Consider the following 16,505-nt stretch of genomic DNA (forward strand, 5'->3'; position numbering starts at 1 on the left):
ACCTTATACCCGAAGTCAAATATTCCAACTAATTTGGGATTTAGACTGCAACAAGGTTTTAATACTTTGTAATTACACCAGGTTATCGACTGTATGTAATCCAAGGTTTTAATACTTTGTAAACAATTACACCAATTACCCTTGTATGTAATCCACCCCTGTTTTAATTAGTCCATGATATATTAATTCATCCACTTGATCAGAATGAATAATCAATTACCCAACCCAATTGATTAATTAAATGATTGTAAAAGATTCCGTATAAACGTCACTAAATAGGACATTCACAATCATTTAATAATTATAAGATTAACTAATTTGAGAATAGGTTTAACAGATTCCAATTAGTTGTCATTCTATTAGACAATTACCCCCGTACATTAATAGTCCATAGTCCAATGTCCACAAGTGTCAGTCTTTTGTCCAAACCCTAATTATGGTACAAAATCTAATAACCCCGTCTTAATATTTAGTCCAACATCACGATTACTTCAGCTCAAATAAGCATAATAATAACTTAGTTACGAGACATTAATTTAAAAAGGAAGAACATAGCTTACAGTGATTATTAATTTTGTAGCGTTACACGGACAGAGTTTCGACTTAAAACCCGTAAAACATTCGTTACAATAACCTAATTATTATTAATCTTAAATTAAACTTAATATTAAATATAAATATAAATATATTATATATTGATCAGAGAGATAGATAGAAAAAGGGGTGTTTTCATCGGGCTAATGCATTGGCTTTTATAGGCAATTTGTGACAGGGTGGCTCCGCGATCATTATGATGTTTCCTCTCTATGCTCCGCGATCGCGGAGGTCTTTTTTACAGCTCGTCACTCGAATCCAAAACGTGGGCTGCTGATGTTTATTATACATAATATATATATATATATATATATATATATATATATATATATATACATAGTAATATATATATATATATATATATATATATATATATATATATATATATTATATTCTTGTGCATAGTTGACTTGTAATTTTAGCCCCATTGAGTTGTACGTTGATACTCGGTTCATGTCTTGGTTTCGGATTTTCGAACGTATTTCCTTTGCTTAGATATCTTGTACTTTGCGTTTCGCGGCTTGTACTCTTGTTAATATTTAGACGTTATTCATCAATAAATTGAACCACTTGTATTGTAACTTGTACGTTTGAGCGTTCTGGTCATTTGCGTCTTCAAATTGTCGTTTCTGTCTTCTGTCTTCACATTTATTTATTTAAACGATTATTACTTGGAAATAGAACAATTGCAACTAAAAGCTTGTCTTTCTGGAAGGATAATGCTATGAAATATGTGTTCATTTTTAGCATTATCAAATATTCCCACACTTGAGCGTTGCTTGTCCTCAAGCAATATAAAACTTGAAATATAACATCACTCGAATCACGTCTTTATTCTTCACACTTTATACATCAGTGATTTTGATACGGCGGTATGAACAATGATAGTAACATTGTGGTTTACAGTCCCACATGACTATAAAAATTTAGATCCTTAAGGAAATTGGATCTTTATGAAAACATTTGATCTTTTGAAAATTCAAGCTAGATTTTACCCTAGACAAGTTTTTCGGAATAACCCTTCACTGGTGTTTGCAAAATGTTTTTGTGGGTTTTGTAGGTTTCAGATTTTAAAATTTTAGCTCAAAACTTGCAGTTTTGTGTCACCCACTTGCTAACCTTGTATTAGGAAAGCAACACGTCCAGTATACTTGTCCCATATATTACCTATACTGACCTTCAATTTTCCATTTCTGTTTATACTGTTCAACTATTAGGACTTTGTGCTCATAAACTTTATTTGACAAAACATTGATTAAATAATAATTTTTGATCAATATTTTCCTGTTAATATAAGTTTATGTCTTTTGGTGTTTTTATATTTATAAAGCTATAAGTAATATTAAGTGCGATATTATATAACCTTTAAAAACTAATATAAACTAATAGGAACCAAATTAAGAATTTATAAAAGTTAGGGACTAATAATTAAGTAAAATGTATTTAAATAATGTAACTTTAATAATAATAATCATAATAACTTTAATAAAAAAATATAAAATATATAAATAAGTACATAACTGTCGAAAAAAATAATATAATACATGTATAATTATATAACAAATCGGCTAGGCTATAAAAAATGTAAACTTGATCATTAAGTTAAGTAATCCACAATCCTAGTTAAATACAAGTCCTTGATCACCAAGAATCCTAATCTTGATACAACACTTGATCAACTATTTAAACCCTCATGTTTTTCCTAAATTGCACCACAATATTTTTCCTTGTTGCTGAATTTAGTCGACAGTCTTCTCCAGCTTTCCCGCTCCTTATTAATTGACTAAATAACCCCCAAAAACCCCCACCTGCAGTCGACACATTCAGCCCTCCTGCAACCCTTTGCAGTCGCCATCCATCACCATCAAATCAGACTGCATTCGATCACCTACTACAACCCTTTAAACCACCTTCAATCGCCACTTGTTCCTGCTTCAGTTCAGCTCCTGTTTTCGTCTACAAAAAGCCCTTTTTAATCGCTAATCATGCTACTTCCTTATGCCTTTTTCGAAGCCCAACAGGCTGCTAATTGCAGCTATCAATCTACCACCAGCAGCCCTTGTTTTCCTTCTGTTATTCGCCATCAAAGTAGTTCCAAGAGTGCTGCTGTTTGCTGTTCTGTCGAGCAAAGAAAACCCAAGAAAAACCATCCGTTTTGGGTCGAAATTGCTGCTGTGTTCTTGTTGTTTCTGCGAACCAAAACAGTCCAAGCAACCCCTTGTTTGATCGTGAATTGCAGCTGGTTTTTCTGTTTCCTGTTCGCACCACATTCATCATCAATCTTAGTCTTAATCTCCTATTAAGGTAAACTTAAACTCTAGCTTCATGTTACTATTTACTTTAGAGAAAATTGGATAAATGGTCCCTGTGGTTTACATGAAATGGGGTAAATGGTCCATGATGTCATTTTCGAGGTTCGTGGTCCTTATGGTTTACATGGCCGGTGTAAATGGTCCTTGTCAGTAACAGCCGTTAAAAATGTCTGTTAACTTTAGTCATGTGCGATGCATGTGAGAGTAAAATCGTCATTTAGTATTTCTCTTACTTTTCCTTTTCTATTTTATTTTCTTGTTTTCTTTTCCATGTTATTAATTAAACCCACTTTTTCTCCTTCACCTACCTTCTTCATTCCTTCTTTTATCTTCTTCCCATTCATAATTCACCAAACACAAATAAATAACAAAGCCAAATCCGAGGCAAGATTTTCACTTTAGGGGAAGAGTTTTACAGCCACCAATTTTACAGCCACCGCCGGCAAAAATACGGCAACAAATCTGGCAACAAATATGGCAACAACTCCTTGCATAAAATACAGCAACAACTTCGACAGAGATATCTAGAAAAATCCTAATCGTTTAATTCCTTCGAAGTACAGCTGTCGGCGTTTAAATCCTTCGAAAACCCAAATCGTGTTGGTTGACAGATCTGGTGAAATCCGGTTGACAGAGCCGTCGGTTGTTCTTCTAATTCGATCTACAATGGATTCCGGTGACAATAGCGGAATAGGGTTTACAATAGGGATTCCTGTAACTCTATGGATTGTTAATATTATTACCAGTTCAATCTTATTCATATCTCTTGAATCTCCATTTTTTTCCACCAAACATACAATAGAAACAATTACAGGTATTTTTATTATTGCTTTTTAGTTGTTGAATGCAAGTGTTACAATGCCAATTTTTGATTAGCTCAAAGATATGCAAACGGTGGTCGGTTCTACTATTAATTTTTGCAATTTTATTATTAATTTTATTTATAGGCTTAAAAGCTTGGCTGGAGATCGACTACAAGCAAACTGGAAATTTATGTAGATGATAAAAAATTCTATTAAAGTATCGTTAGTTAAGAATCCGGAAGGTTATTTTAATCGATTGGATCCTCAACGTAAGTCGATTTTGTTGGAGTATGATAGATACATGTATTAATTAAGGCTTAATTGTTCTATCTTTATTGGGTATTACTTTTGATTGATTATTGATATTTTCTTTATTATTATTGGGAAATTGGGAATTGGTAATTGCTGTTACCATCTATCTTTATGAGGTTTTCAAAGAGGAATCAACAATGTTAAAGATATTACTAGATGTGTAAATAAAATAAGTTAGCTTTGTATGACTTAATAATCTTTTTAATTTGGGCAAGAATTGAAGTTTGAAGTTGGAAAAACATGAAAATGAAGATGTGAAGAAGATGAAGATGTGAATCGATCGATTATGATTTTTGTGTTTAAGTGTGTGTTTAGATCTGGAACTGGTGTGTGTTTTCAGAGTTCAGGTTAAAGGTCAAATAAATTAGGATGGAGGCCTGAAGGGAAGAGGCAAAATACCTATAGTTTTAACCATTTTACCCTCATATGCAAGGCATGTGAGGACAGTTAACGGATTAATTTAATGTCCGTTTGATGCAGGGACCATCCACACGCGTTTAGAAAACCACAAGGACCAACAACATCGAAAATGAAGTTCAGGGACCAAACACCCCATTTCATGTAAACCACAAGGACCAACGGCCCAATTTTCTCTTTACTTTATGTATTGTGTTTATGATTAATAAGTTTAAGGTTATTGAATCATGATTATGTTTATAAATAAAAGTGAATTAGTTTATGAATGTGATTAATAAGGTTAAAGATTTGTTAAATTTAAAAGATTATGAATAAGTTAGATGATTAATGAATAAGTTAAAAGTATGATAAAAGATGTATGATTATGATTAGGTTAATAAGTTACTAGGTCATGAATAATTATTAAGATTATGATTATTAGTAATAAGATTATGTGTGTCAAATTAAAAGTATTAGATTAAGTTATGAACTAGTAATAAAATTAAGTATGAATATAAGTTGATCATGATTTTGTTATAAAGTTAATTAAAATAGATAAAAGTTTATAAATATGGTGAACATGATTATAATAAAAGATTATGATTTTATGTGATGAGTAACATTATTAGGTTATGATTATGAATAAAAGTTATGATTTTATGAGCATAAGTTTGATTAATAGGTAATAATGATAATGATATACATGAATGCATGCATGCATGCATACGTATGTATGTACATGTATACATTAAAGATATGTGTGTGTGCATATGCAAATATATACATACGTGTATATGTATGTGTATATATGTATGTATATGTATGTGTGTATGTATTGTGTAAATTATATAAGGTTAGAAAAACATGAAAAGTAAAGTAGTTATATGTATATATATGTACCACCTTTACATTAATGTATATATATATATATATATATATATATATATATATATATATATATATATATATATATATATATATATATATATATATATATCATATAGTTAAACACATATATGTATAATAATAATAATAAAGAATATATATGTATGTATCATATTTATATACGTAACACATATATATGATAAGATTACATAATGGTTGATTAATTAGATAATAATACTATTATTATAACTTATAAACCTATTTATATAGTAACACTTAATTACACTAAGTATATTATCACACACACACACACACATACACACACACACACACACACACACACATATATATATATATATATATATATATATATATATAATATGTAAATAATAATTTGTTATGTGAAGGTCATAATTAAAGGTAATGTAAGATCCTGTTTTCTCAGGTGTTTAGGACGCCGTCCAAAATTATGGGACGCCGTCCAATTGTAAAGGGCTGGACGCCATCCAGTTGAACTGGCGGGCCAGCTGTGTTCTTTTAGATATTAAATGAGGGTAGTTTGGTCTTTTCACTTGATGGACGAATCTAAGGCCACAAAATTCACTCCACTTTCAACTACCTCCTCCTTCCATTTCAATTATAGAGAGAGAGAGATTGATTCTTGTGTGAGAAAGCTCAAGTCGAGGAAGAAGTTGATTTCAGGCCAAAGCGCGTGCGTTAAAGTTGTTCATCTCATCACTAGCTACATTGTGATTGTGGTAGTATACTCTAATCTTGATTTCCTTATTTTAATTTGTTTAAGGGTTAGGGTTTGGGTTAGTGATGAACATAAAACCCATAATTGGTGATTTTGGGTGTTCTTGGGTAAGATTGGGTCATGAGGACTCAAAGATGACTAACGTAGGGTTTTGAAATGATAAATGGGCTTATGAGTCATAATTGGTTAGTTAATTACTAGCACACCTAGTTATTAAGCAAATGGGTGTTAATGGGGTTAGTGGATGACCCAAAATGGGTGTGTGACTTTAAAATGATTAAATGGGTAATAATTGACCTAGTTGGGAAAGATGGGTATGAAATACCCTAATTGTGTATTAGTTAGTGTTGTTGGACCTTAGTCACTAGCTTTTAGTGATATGTGATGTTCTTGACCTTAAATGGAAGGTTTTGGTGAAAATGGGGCATTTAATGCATTTAAGTCATTAAATGCACATGAGAGAATTGTTGGTCATAAGTCCAACAAATTTGTGTGTTGATTGAGTACTTATTGTATTAGGTACTTTGCTTTGAAGCTTGGGGACGTGTAAAACCGTCACCGAATCGTTAAGGTGAGTGGAATAATTATGCATGTATGTATATAGAGTGGATTTATTTGTATGCTATGGTACGAACCACGGAGCCGGTAGTGCCATAGTATGTGCGAGTGTGCTATGATGTGAACCACGGATCCGGTAGCATCATGGTACGTGTGTTGTAGTGTGAACCACGGAGCCGGTAGCACTATAGCACGAGTCGTTAAAGTGTGAACCACAGAACCAGTAGCACTATAAAAGAGTATGACTCGAGTTGTGATGTGAACCACGGAGCCGGTAGTATCAAAGTGTGAACCATGGAGCTGGTAGCACTATAAAATGAGGTGTGAACCACGGAGCCGATAGCACCGAAGTGTGAACCACAGAGCAGGTAGCACTATAAAAGGGTATGACTCAAATGCGTAGTGATGTGAACCACGGAGCCGGTAGCGTCATAGCATTGCGTATGGTGTGAACCACGTATCCGGTTGCACCATGACGCGTTAATGGTTAACCATATAGTTTGTTTATGTGTTGTTGTATAGCATAATATATTATTTCGGTGAATATGCTATTGATTATGCTAGTTGCGGTATTTGGAGGTTATTAGCTTATACTCGGAGTTTGTATGCTAATTGTTATTACTAGCAATTATACGGTGTGTGTAAGTGTATACAAGTAGGTATATTATATATGTATGTGGATAATTATTGCATTCACTAAGCTTTAGCTTACCCTCTCGTTGTTTACCTTTTTAGGCTCCGGCGTGGACAAGGTAATAGTGCTCTAAATGAACATATATTTACTATCAATATCCTTCCAATATGTAAATCTTTTAGTTACTATTGTTCTATTTTTATGTAATAATCGTTTAAATAAATAAGTGCGAAGACAAAAGAAGAAAATGAAGATTTGAAGACGCAAACGTCCAAAAAGCTCAAATGTACAAGATACAATCCAAGTGGTTCCATTTATTGATGAGAAACGTATAAAATTTACAAGAGTACAAGCCGCGGAACGCAAAGTACAAAATATCTACGCGTACGAAAGGACCTTCGAAAATTCGGAACCGGGACATGAACCAACTATCAGCGTACGACGCAACGGAGCTAAAATTACAAGTCTACTATGTACAAGAATATAATATAATATATATATAATTATATAAAATTATATATATATAATTATATATTATATAAATCGAGCAGCCCACGTTTTAAATAAAGGATGGGTGCATGCCAGCCTGGCCATGCGATCGGATGGGAATAACAAGGGAAAGCCATGCGATCGCATGGCTCTCAAAGTGTGGTCAGGTCTATAAAAGGCCAGCAATTTCAGCCGAATAACACTGCGATAAAAGTGTGGTCAGGTCTATAAAAGTGTGGTCAGGTCTATAAAGCCCACTATTATATATATATATATATATATATATATATATATATATATATATATATTATATAATAGTTTAGTTTTATATTAGATTAGTTTGGGTAATGTAAAGGTTAATTACGGGTTTTAAAGTCGGAGTTCTGTTCGTGTAACACTGCGATATTAATAATCACTGTAAGCTATGTTCTTCCTTTTTAAATTAATATCTCGTATTTAAGTTATTATTATGCTTATTTGAGCCGAAGTAATTGTAATGTTAGACTAATTATTAAGATGGGGTTATTGAACTTTGAACCATAATTGGGGCTTGGACAAAAGACCGACACTTGTGGAAATTGGACTATGAGCTATTAATGGGCTTTATATTAACTAAATGATATCTCGTTAATTTAATATAGAGATTTATAATTTGACATATTTATATATAACCACATACGCTTGACTGGGTACGGTGAGCGGGATATTTATAAATACTAATAATTGTTCATTTGATCGGACACGGGGATGGATTAATAGTCAATGGACTCATTAAAACAGGGGTGGATTACATTCAAGGGTAATTGGTGAAATTTTTAACAAAGTATTAAAACCTTGGATTACACGCAGTCGATAACCTGGTGTAGTTATTAACAAAGTATTAAAACCTTGTTACAGTTCGAATTCCTAATTAGTTGGAATATTTGACTTCGAAAATAAGGTTAATTTGACGAGCATTTTATAATTATGACCGATGGACTATTATGGGCAAAAACCAGATAGGTTTTAAATAAACCAGGATAAAGGACAATTAACCCAGAGTAATAAATTAAAATCAAAACATCAAACATCATGAGTACGGAAGTTTAAATAAGCATAATATATTTTATTTTATATTTCCTTGTACTTTTATTTATTGTTATTTTAATTATTGTTATTTATTTTATCGTTATTTAAATATCGTCATTTATCTTTACGCTTTATTTAAAATCGACAAACCGGTCATTAAACGGTAAAAACCCCCTTTTATAATAATAATAATTGTAATATTTATATTTTGTACAAATATAGTTATATAAAAATATAGTGTAAAATAAGTCGTCTCCCTGTGGAACGAACCGGACTTACTAAAAATTATACTACTCTACGATTAGGTACACTGCCTATAGTATTGTAGCAGAGTTTAGGTATATCCCATTTGTAAATAAATAAAATAAAACTTGTGTAACTTGTATCATATTTCGTCGTATTTCGTAATAAAATTAATATTATTTCGTACCCCTCCGCTTTAACATCAAGTTTTTGGCGCCGCTGCCGGGGATCGGCAAAACGTTATATTTTTAATTTATATTTGTAAAAATATAAAAAAAGAAAAAAAAACGTATTTTTAATATTTTGTAAAATTATAAAGTATTTTTGTTTTTATTTTTAGTTTTTAAAATATAAGTTTATTTTTATAAATTTTCTATATATAAGTTTAAAAAAAAAACATTGAACTTGCAATTTTTGAACCTGCATAACATCTGAACCTGCATACCATGCGATCGCATGGCTGTAGTTCATTGAACTCATGCGGTCGCATGAGTTGACTGGACAGACCCTGAACCTTAAAAACATTAATTACGGGTAGGTTTAATTATTATTAATTTTATTTAACCTAATTAGGGTTATTTATTTAATTAGTTTATGTTTCTATTTTTAATATTTAGTTTGTAATATTTAGTTTAATTATTATTATTAATTATATAGATTAATACTTTTATAAAATATAATATAAAAATAATATTTTTATAAAATTTGTATTTTTATCATTTTAGTTATAATTTGTATTTTCATCGTTTATTTCGTAATATTTGTCGTTCGTAATATATAGTTTTAAGTTTAGTTTTTGCCGTAGTTATTTTTATATTTCTAGATTTTTAGGCTTTGCCGTAAAATTCCTTAAGTGCTTTTTCTTTAGATTAAGATTTAGGCGCTTTAGAATTTTACGACGCCATTTTAAGTTTATAGATTTCAGTGCCTTTTACGTAATTGCCATTTTGGATTTAGAATTCCTTTTAAGTTTTAATACCTTTAGGCGCAACTTTTTAGATTATAATTTTTAGACTTTTAAGTTTCGACGCTTTACTTTCTAATTATTATTTTTCGACTTTTTATTTTTCGACGTTTTTCGACGCACGCTTTTTCTTTCTCATTTCCACGCTCTAGTTTTTAGGACATCGAATTTTCAAGAATTTCTTTAAAATATCGACGAAAAATTATTGTAAGCGATTGAATTAATAGACACCAATTTTCTGGTTCTTAATAATAGTTGGATTTGTTAGTGGCGAGTTGTGGACTTCCGATTTAAAGGGTCCTGGCTACCTGCTGCATCTATTGGCTATTGGAAATGTGGGCAAAATCAGAAAAGTCTATTAATTTGATAACTTATATAATTTTTATAGTTTTATAACTAATAGGATAAATAGTAAATGCACCACATTGTAGCTAAAATTTAGTAATAAGCATATTATGGAAAATTTCGAGAATATGTTGGAAACTCTTTCTGACATGTGAAATTAGTTAAATCAATACTCTCAAACGAGTGTTGATGAACATTCATTCGGTCAATCTTGGATCACGAATGACGAAACAATAATTGGTTGTGAAATCTGTGGAGATTATCACTCAACATGGGAATGTTATTATTACATTCCTATGGAAAATTATGCACCCATGGAATCTGAATGGAATGATTATGAGGAATACAATTCAAATTGGGATTATTCCCAAGAATATATCCAAAGTCAACAACCAGAGGACGAGGAAAATTATGTGTCTGAAAATTTATTAGATTATATGAAAATCAAACTCGAAGAATTTGACGCTCAAAATGAACAAATGAGAGAGTTTGCAAATAGGCAAGCTGAAACTCTATCAGACTACACACCTGTTGATCTGAGGAGTATTGTGCAAGAAAATCTCATATCATCGAATTTTGATGAATTCGAGAGCTCCGAAATCACCAATTATCCCGACGATACTTTTTATTCAGTTTTACCAATTTCACAACATATCGACACACTAGCCTCTACCGAAGAAATCATCGATACATCAATGGATGAGGAAGAAGTAAGGGTGATAAATTGGTACTCTTGGAAAAACAATAACATTGAAAATTTTACCCCCGAGACCAAAGTGGTGGGACCGATAAGAACTGTTAAAGAAGAAGAATTTGCTTCGATCCCGAAATTCACAATTCCACAACCTTCCAACCCAATATTCTCAATAGACGAGTCATCTACCGAAGATGAACTACGAACTGTAATAGATAATGACACCTTGGATTTCACCCAATTGGGTAATAGAGGTGAAAACTTTGATCCCGAGAATGAACGGAAGGAAATGTTAGGAATTGTCCACCCTATAGAAATATGTAGGTCGGTGCATAACGATCCATTTGACCAAGAACCAGAAAAGAGACATATCCATTTACTAAAAGCTACACCTAAAAAAGAATTAAGTAGTGATGATCGGGTGGGTCTAAACTTTAAAACCATTGATATATTATACACCACCCGAGATGTAAATAACAGGCCCACTATTTTAATTCATGGAACTTATTCTACCGATTTCACATGTCGTCAGCTAAGTGTGGGGAAGTCTAGCCCCACTTAACGTTAAATTCAGGGTTCGGGTTAGTGCATAACTCGTTAATAAAAATGCATGATAAAACAGGGTAAAAAGACGCATTTTCAAAAATTAGCAAACAGTTCAGAAAAGCAACCATTTTTAAAGAAAAACTAGTGTGATAAAATAACGAAAGTAATGAATGATGAAACGTCATCTATCATTCAACGAGCTTTGAAATTACAAACTAGGTATTTTAATCACTTTTCTACACTAAACACCCTCATGAATTTATAATTATAGTCTGATTTCATGCAAATGAGGGCATTGCATGATCTCAAGTGTGGGGAAGGGTTATAAATTCTCTCGGGTTTGCACTTGGTTTATTTGCCAAATTTTGTGAAAATATAAAAAAATTTCAACTAAATGAATTCAAAATCATGTTTATACATATTTATGAACGATAATAACTAGGTGTTAATACCGAAATTATCGTTACCTCGGAAGGACATAAATTGAGAAACAACCTAAAATGCTTGAATTCATTTAAAATGGAAAAGAGGAGAATAAAAAGGCAAAGAAAGAAATAAATAAAAGCCAAGTGTGGGGAGAATTGAGACGACCCGTCCTAATCCTCCTGGACGAAGTCATCAACATTTGGTCTGAAATGTCCCGTTCTTATTGATTAAAAATGTTCCATATTAATTGATTTCGTTGCGAGGTTTTGACCTCTATATGAGACGTTTTTCAAAGACTGCATTCATTTTAAAACAAACCATAACCTTTATTTCATCAATAAAGGTTTAAAAAGCTTTACGTAGATTATCAAATAATGATAATCTAAAATATCCTGTTTACACACGACCATTACATAATGGTTTACAATACAAATATGTTACAACAAAATAAGTTTCTTGAATGCAGTTTTTACACAATATCATACAAGCATGGACTCCAAATCTCGTCCTTATTTAAGTATGCGACAGCGGAAGCTCTTAATAATCACCTGAGAATAAACATGCTTAAAACGTCAACAAAAATGTTGGTGAGTTATAGGTTTAACCTATATATATCAAATCATAATAATAGACCACAAGATTTCATATTTCAATACACATCCCATACATAGAGATAAAAATCATTCATATGGTGAACACCTGGTAACCGACAATAACAAGATGCATATATAAGAATATCCCCATCATTCCGGGACACCCTTCGGATATGATATAAATTTCGAAGTACTAAAGCATCCGGTACTTTGGATGGGGTTTGTTAGGCCCAATAGATCTATCTTTAGGATTCGCGTCAATTAGGGTGTCTGTTCCCTAATTCTTAGATTACCAGACTTAATAAAAAGGGCATATTCGATTTCGATAATTCAACCATAGAATGTAGTTTCACGTACTTGTGTCTATTTTGTAAATCATTTATAAAACCTGCATGTATTCTCATCCCAAAAATATTAGATTTTAAAAGTGGGACTATAACTCACTTTCACAGATTTTTACTTCGTCGGGAAGTAAGACTTGGCCACTGTTGATTCACGAACCTATAACAATATATACATATATATTAAAGTATGTTCAAAATATATTTACAACACTTTTAATATATTTTGATGTTTTAAGTTTATTAAGTCAGCTGTCCTCGTTAGTAACCTATAACTAGTTGTCCACAGTTAGATGTACAGAAATAAATCGATAAATATTATCTTGAATCAATCCACGACCCAGTGTATACGTATCTCAGTATTGATCACAACTCAAACTATATATATTTTGGAATCAACCTCAACCCTGTATAGCTAACTCCAACATTCACATATAGAGTGTCTATGGTTGTTCCGAAATATATATAGATGTGTCGACATGATAGGTCGAAACATTGTATACGTGTCTATGGTATCTCAAGATTACATAATATACAATACAAGTTGATTAAGTTATGGTTGGAATAGATTTGTTACCAATTTTCACGTAGCTAAAATGAGAAAAATTATCCAATCTTGTTTTACCCATAACTTCTTCATTTTAAATCCGTTTTGAGTGAATCAAATTGCTATGGTTTCATATTGAACTCTATTTTATGAATCTAAACAGAAAAAGTATAGGTTTATAGTCGGAAAAATAAGTTACAAGTCGTTTTTGTAAAGGTAGTCATTTCAGTCGAAAGAACGACGTCTAGATGACCATTTTAGAAAACATACTTCCACTTTGAGTTTAACCATAATTTTTGGATATAGTTTCATGTTCATAATAAAAATCATTTTCTCAGAATAACAACTTTTAAATCAAAGTTTATCATAGTTTTTAATTAACTAACCCAAAACAGCCCGCGGTGTTACTACGACGGCGTAAATCCGGTTTTACGGTGTTTTTCGTGTTTCCAGGTTTTAAATCATTAAGTTAGCATATCATATAGATATAGAACATGTGTTTAGTTGATTTTAAAAGTCAAGTTAGAAGGATTAACTTTTGTTTGCGAACAAGTTTAGAATTAACTAAACTATGTTCTAGTGATTACAAGTTTAAACCTTCGAATAAGATAGCTTTATATGTATGAATCGAATGATGTTATGAACATCATTACTACCTTAATTTCCTTGGATAAACCTACTGGAAAAGAGAAAAATGGATCTAGCTTCAATGGATCCTTGGATGGCTCGAAGTTCTTGAAGCAGAATCATGACACGAAAACAAGTTCAAGTAAGATCATCACTTGAAATAAGATTGTTATAGTTATAGAAATTGAACCAAAGTTTGAATATGATTATTACCTTGTATTATAATGATAACCTACTGTAAGAAACAAAGATTTCTTGAGGTTGGATGATCACCTTACAAGATTGGAAGTGAGCTAGCAAACTTGAAAGTATTCTTGATATTATGAAACTAGAACTTTTGGAATTTATGAAGAACACTTAGAACTTGAAGATAGAACTTGAGAGAGATCAATTAGATGAAGAAAATTGAAGAATGAAAGTGTTTGTAGGTGTTTTTGGTCGTTGGTGTATGGATTAGATATAAAGGATATGTAATTTTGTTTTCATGTAAATAAGTCATGAATGATTACTCATATTTTTGTAATTTTATGAGATATTTCATGCTAGTTGCCAAATGATGGTTCCCACATGTGTTAGGTGACTTACATGGGCTGCTAAGAGCTGATCATTGGAGTGTATATACCAATAGTACATACATCTAAAAGCTGTGTATTGTACGAGTACGAATACGGGTGCATACGAGTAGAATTGTTGATGAAACTGAACGAGGATGTAATTGTAAGCATTTTTGTTAAGTAGAAGTATTTTGATAAGTGTATTGAAGTCTTTCAAAAGTGTATAAATACATATTAAAACACTACATGTATATACATTTTAACTGAGTCGTTAAGTCATCGTTAGTCGTTACATGTAAGTGTTGTTTTGAAACCTTTAGGTTAACGATCTTGTTAAATGTTGTTAACCCAATGTTTATAATATCAAATGAGATTTTAAATTATTATATTATCATGATATTATCATGTATGAATATCTCTTAATATGATATATATACATTAAATGTCTTTACAACGATAATCGTTACATATATGTCTCGTTTAAAAATCATTAAGTTAGTAGTCTTGTTTTTACATATGTAGTTCATTGTTAATATACTTTATGATATGTTTTCTTATCATAGTATCATGTTAACTATATATATATATCCATATATATGTCATCATATAGTTTTTACAAGTTTTAACGTTCGTGAATCACCGATCAACTTGGGTGGTCAATTGTCTATATGAAACATATTTCAATTAATCAAGTCTTAAAAAGTTTGATTGCTTAACATGTTGGAAACATTTAATCATGTAAATATCAATCTCAATTAATATATATAAACATGGAAAAGTTCGGGTCACTACAGTACCTACCCGTTAAATAAATTTCGTCCCGAAATTTTAAGCTGTTGAAGATGTTGACGAATCTTCTGGAAATAGATGCGGGTATTTCTTCTTCATCTGATCTTCACGCTCCCAGGTGAACTCGGGTCCTCTACGAGCATTCCATCGAACCTTAACAATTGGTATCTTGTTTTGCTTAAGTCTTTTAACCTCACGATCCATTATTTCGACGGGTTCTTCGATGAATTGAAGTTTTTCGTTGATTTGGATTTCATCTAACGGAATAGTGAGATCTTCTTTAGCAAAACATTTCTTTAAATTCGAGACGTGGAAAGTGTTATGTACAGCATCGAGTTGTTGAGGTAACTCTAGTCGGTAAGCTACTGGTCCGACACGATCAATAATCTTGAATGGTCCAATATACCTTGGATTTAATTTCCCTCGTTTACCAAATCGAACAACGCCTTTCCAAGGTGCAACTTTAAGCATGACCATCTCTCCAATTTTAAATTCTATATCTTTTCTTTTAATGTCAGCGTAGCTCTTTTGTCGACTTTGGGCGGTTTTCAATCGTTGTTGAATTTGGATGATCTTCTCGGTAGTTTCTTGTATAATCTCCGGACCCGTAATCTGTCTATCCCCCACTTCACTCCAACAAATCGGAGACCTGCACTTTCTACCATAAAGTGCTTCAAACGGCGCCATCTCAATGCTTGAATGGTAGCTGTTGTTGTAGGAAAATTCTGCTAACGGTAGATGTCGATCCCAACTGTTTCCGAAATCAATAACACATGCTCGTAGCATGTCTTCAAGCGTTTGTATCGTCCTTTCACTCTGCCCATCAGTTTGTGGATGATAGGCAGTACTCATGTCTAGACGAGTTCCTAATGCTTGCTGTAATGTCTGCCAGAATCTTGAAATAAATCTGCCATCCCTATCAGAGATAATAGAGATTGGTATTCCATGTCTGGAGACGACTTCCTTCAAATACAGTCGTGCTAACTTCTCCATCTTGTCATCTTCTCTTATTGGTAGGAAGTGTGCTG

This window comes from Rutidosis leptorrhynchoides, chromosome 6 (genome assembly GCF_046630445.1).
Source record: "Rutidosis leptorrhynchoides isolate AG116_Rl617_1_P2 chromosome 6, CSIRO_AGI_Rlap_v1, whole genome shotgun sequence".
Classification (NCBI taxonomy): domain Eukaryota; kingdom Viridiplantae; phylum Streptophyta; class Magnoliopsida; order Asterales; family Asteraceae; genus Rutidosis; species Rutidosis leptorrhynchoides.